The sequence below is a fragment of the Nyctereutes procyonoides genome, unplaced genomic scaffold (assembly GCF_905146905.1).
Source record: "Nyctereutes procyonoides isolate TBG_1078 unplaced genomic scaffold, NYPRO_anot_genome, whole genome shotgun sequence".
Taxonomy (NCBI): domain Eukaryota; kingdom Metazoa; phylum Chordata; class Mammalia; order Carnivora; family Canidae; genus Nyctereutes; species Nyctereutes procyonoides.
Window position 1 is genome coordinate 77,806,312 of NW_026575140.1, and position 5,008 is coordinate 77,811,319.

The 5,008-nt window shown below is 39.1% G+C and overlaps 1 pseudogene; it reads left to right on the forward strand.

Annotated features, from left to right (window-relative positions):
* The first annotated feature begins 2,673 nt into the window (after positions 1-2,673).
* Positions 2,674-3,533, forward strand: LOC129496550 (60S ribosomal protein L6-like; annotated as a pseudogene).
* The last annotated feature ends 1,475 nt before the right edge of the window (positions 3,534-5,008 follow it).

Genomic DNA, 5,008 nt, shown 5'->3' on the forward strand with positions numbered 1-5,008 from the left:
ATTTCATGGCTTCTGATTGCAATTAAAGACAAGTAGGTTATTTTCCTCCTTGTGTATCATTTTAAAAATGGGTATTTTGTTGAAAAAGTGGACCAAAAAAAAACCTAACTAGTATCATCAATTATTTTTTTAAAAAAACTAGATTAACAACTGCTTATGGTAGATAGGAAAAAATATACACACACTGAAATACACATACATACATACATATACACACTCAACACAAAATCTCTTCACACATGTAGGCATCTTATGCACTAATTCTTAACTACTGCAAACATTGATTAGTCTATTCTAAATTTTCCCCATGTTTACATAGTAAAAACAAATATATTACTTAATCTTGAGATTGGACCTCTTCAGTGGTCAGTGTTTCTAAAGTTTTCAACCACTTCAAAAGGTATGAAAACTCTGGTAATATCTTTCCTATTAGAGATTTTTTTCCTAAAAGAAAGTCATTTAATAGCCAGAACCCGACTTTCTTTTCTCTCTTTATTTCTCTGCCTATAGTGTCTATACATACTTCCTAGTCTTTTTCCTTTCTTCTTTGAAAGAAGAAATTGCTTTTCATTGCCATTCTGTTGCAGAAAGAGAAGGACTAGAGACCCATAGCATATCCATATCAACAGTATGATATCAGTCCATCTTTTGCAATCACAAAAGCTTAATTCTCCTTTATAACAGAGATACCTTTCCTCCCACCCAATGGTTAAGACCTGAGGAATCTGCATACAATGGCATCCTGGGGTGACGGGGTGGCTCAGTCAGTTAAGTGTCTGCTTTCAGCTCAGGTCATGATCCCAGAAGTTCTCTTCTAGTAAAACAAGAATCCAAGGTTTGAATCCTAACTCTGCCATTGGCCCCCTGAGCGAAACTTGAATTTCTCATTTGTTACATTCTCATTCCAGGGTGGCTGTGAACCCTGGGGAAAATACACCTAACATGATGGATGCTATGCTAATTCTTGTTACTCCCATTGAGAGCTAGAGACTAATTCTCTTCCTTTGGAACACAGTCTGCCCTTAGTAACTTGCCTTTAAGAATAGATCTCTGAGGCCAGGTCATTAGAAGTTTTTTTTTTTTTTTAGCTTCTACCCAGGCCTTATGGAGCAGTAGCTCTGGAAGCCCTGAGCTGCCATATAAGAAGTTCAACTATCTTGAGACCACTCTGCTAAGCAAGGCCATGTAGAAAGACTTTGAGATTACACAAAAAGGAGATGCCTGTTCAGCCTGAGCTGTTTCAGCCCCAAGGTATTCATGTCATCCTGGTAGAGGCCCTCAAACATTGTGGGGAGCTAAGAAGAGGCCCAGGTGATCCCAACAAACTGCCCAAATTGCAGAGTCATAGCAAAATAAATGCTCATCATTGTTTTAAGTCACCAAGTTATACAAGAGTTTCCATCCAAGATCCTTGAAGCAGAGACAGTGCATAACTCATCTTCTCCCCCATGATTGTTGAACACAGTTTCATAGGTACCGATTCACTCTTCATTGCCAAACAAATATTGTGCTTGTCAGGAGATAGTTATGGAAAACAGAAGTCAGCACTAACTCACCACTGCACTAAGTTGAAAGAAGCCATCTTGATTTGCATGCCATTTGGAAGAGTACCCTTCTGGTCTTTAGCAAGAATTGTAAAGGTCCCCTTTAGAGCTGTGGAGATCCAAACAAAACCCACCAGAGAGAACCTCGAGAAGAATCTAGTGATGTTAAGACATCAGGAGAATGCAGAAGGAGAACATTCATCTTAATGGGATTCACCTGCATAGGGATGAAGCATTTGGGCAGAAAAGTAGACTTCTACTTTAATTTCCATGATATACGGTCGATGACTTTTACACTATACATAATATTCCCTGCCAAATCACTAGTAGCCTGACGCACACAAATTCCATTTAGTTGCCTTAATAAAACACAGATAGGCTAACAGCACCATTGATTGACCTTGGGGCTGTGGGCAGAGAAGAGGTCTGCGTAGGAGTGTTTACACCTCCCTGAAACCTCCGATGGGACATTAGGTACTTTACATGGATATACTCTTTATGATTTTCTTTCACTTTTTTTTTCAAGGAGCTCAGTAAAAAGTCACTCTGAAAAATGAAAAAAGAACTTTCAGAGGAAATGATGGTGTCTTTCTTTAAAATATTTACCAAAGGAAATCATATGTGAAGCTATTTTCTTTGTGTGAACAGGATGTCTTCCATACATTTACATTTCCCAGTCTAAGCTTGAGATTCACAAACGTGAATTCATACATAATCCCAGGCTCCCAAATATGCACAATAGCACGTCAACAAACCAATCTTAAAAAACTGGAAGGAGAAAATGAAACCCTAACTTTTCTACCCTTCCATTCATGATCCTCTTAAGTAATGTTCTTGTTCAGACTATAATTGATTAAAAAACAATAATTAGGTTAAATAGTTTTGAATGAGATCTTACCGAATGTCTGAGTTGGAAGGTATCTTCAAGATCATTTTTTATTCTTAGGAGCTAGAACCTCTCTTTAAAGAAACTCTGAAGAAATCCCTTATGTAAAATAGGTGACATAGAGAGATGCTCTTGTTGGATGGGAGTTGGGTTGGGAGTGGGCTAAGGCATTGTGGTCACTCTTGAAATCCCTCAGCAGAACCTATAGCAGAATATGAAGTGGTCTCTTTTCCATCTTGCAAGATGGCAGGCAAAAAAGCCGAGAAGCCAGATACTAAGGAGAAGAAACCTTAAGCCAAGAAGGCTGATGCTGGTGGCAAGGCAAAGAAGGGCAACCTCAAGGTTAAAATGCCAAAGAAGGGGAAGCTTCACTGCAGCCGAAACCCTGTCCTAGTCAGAGGAATTGTAGATATCCCCAATCAGCTCTGTATTCCAGAAAAGCCATGTACAAGAGGAAGTATTTGGCAGCTAAATCCAGGGTTGAAAAGAAAATGAAGGAGAAGGTTCTTGCTACTGTTACAAAACCAGTTGGTGGTAACAAGAATGGTGGTACCTGAGTGGTTAAACTTCGCAAAATGCCTAGACATTACCTACCGAAGATGTGCCTTAAAAGCTGTTGAGCAATGGCAAAAAAACTTTCAGTCAGCATGTGAGAAAGTCGCAAGCTAGCATCACTCCTGGGACCATTTTGATCATCCTCAGGTGCCACAGAGGCAAGAGGATAGTTTTCCTGAAGCTACTGAGCAGTGGCTTGCTACTTGTGACTGGACCTCTGGCTCTCAACCGAGTTCCTCTGTGTAGAACACACCAGAAATTTATCATTGCCACTTCCACCAAAATTGATATCAGCAGTGTGAAAATCCCCAAACATCTCACTAACGCTTATTTCAAGAAGAAGAAGCTGCGTAAACCCAGACAGCAGGAAGGGGAGATCTTTGACACAGAGAAGGAGAAATACGAGATTACAGAGCAGCGCAAGGTTGATCAGAAAGCTGTGGACTCACAAATGTCTGCCAAAAATCAAAGCTGTTCTCAGCTTCAGGGCTACCTCTGCTCTGTTTTCTCTCATAAATGGAGTTTGCCCTCACAAATTGGTGTTCTAAATTTCTTACAGAGAACTTAATTAAACAACTGATCCATTTCAAAAAAAGATGAATATGAAGTGGTTTTCAAAGATGTAAGCCCACCCTTTCTTTTTACAAATTAACAAACTAAGACCTAGAGAAGTTTCATGGGAGCACAATGTCAGACACCTAAGTCAATGGCATTACCAAAACTAGAACCTGAGACTTCTATTCCTAGATTAGGCTCCGTTGGCTCACTCTTGTCAAGTCTGAACTAATCACTTAACCTGCTGACACTGAGCAGGTGACATAATGTGACGGCAATACATATACACAGCAGAGGCAGCTGGCCACCTTTATCCTGAGGCAGGTACCAACATATGTGGAAGAACACCGTCACCTAGCCTCCCTCCACTTACCTAAGGAACAAGCCCAAGCATCACCAACCAATCAGCATCACACAAAGACATTGCTCTCCTAATATGAGACAGAGATCATGACATCTTTGACCTTTAAAAGACCCACTTCACTCTACTCTCCAAAATCTCATCCCCCCAGAGTCTAAACTCTGTATTGGATTGAGTATTCTGCTTGATCATAACACTATTCCTACTAAGCAGTCAATCTTTGGTCTTCTAGTATTTTCTCTTTAATGTTACCCTGCATAATACCACCCACATTCATATGGATATGAACTTACAGCCTGGCTAAATCAAAGTAAATACCAATAAGATACTCAACGGATTCCATCAGAAAAGATGACTATGCTCAGAATATATACTTTTCCATATCCTCAGCAGCATCTCAATTTTCCTAAAGAAAAAAAAATTATTTAGAAAATGATAGAAAATGACCTCTAATTTTACTGTAAATTTCCCATTCAGATACACAGCTAATATAATCTTAGTCATAATAGGTGTTCAGAAATGAAAATGCACAGTTCTTGAGATAGTCTAAGGAGATTAAAACAAAAATAACACAGATGGATCCACACCATCTGAACCTCATCTTCCTCATTCTCCATGGGTTTAACTAAATGTCTTTCTGCTGCCAGTTGGCCAGAACATTAAGCCTCACCAATCCAAACATTTGAGTAATTCTGGACTTTTCAGCTAAATTTCTCAGAGCAAGCCAAACATCCACCCACCATACCCCAGACATGACTTCAGAAAATATTTCTCCATTTCCAATCTTTGAAACAGCATGAATCCTGGTTACAGTAACTTTTACCCAACATTTAAATGATTGGGTAGTAATAAAGATTTATTAAATCAGCAACTTATTTAGCAATTTAAGCCTTAAATTGGTATAGAAATGTAAAGACTAATGTATTCGTGTTCAGATAATGCTTATGAATAGGAAATAAAAAAAGAAGCTGGTAGCCACAGAGAAGGCTGAACTCAGGTTCCACCGAACAGAATGAATCATGGTCTTTGCTCTTATGATGTTATTATGTAACGTCATGTCTAACAACATGAATAAGTAGGTGGGCTCTGAAATTGGACCACTGGAGT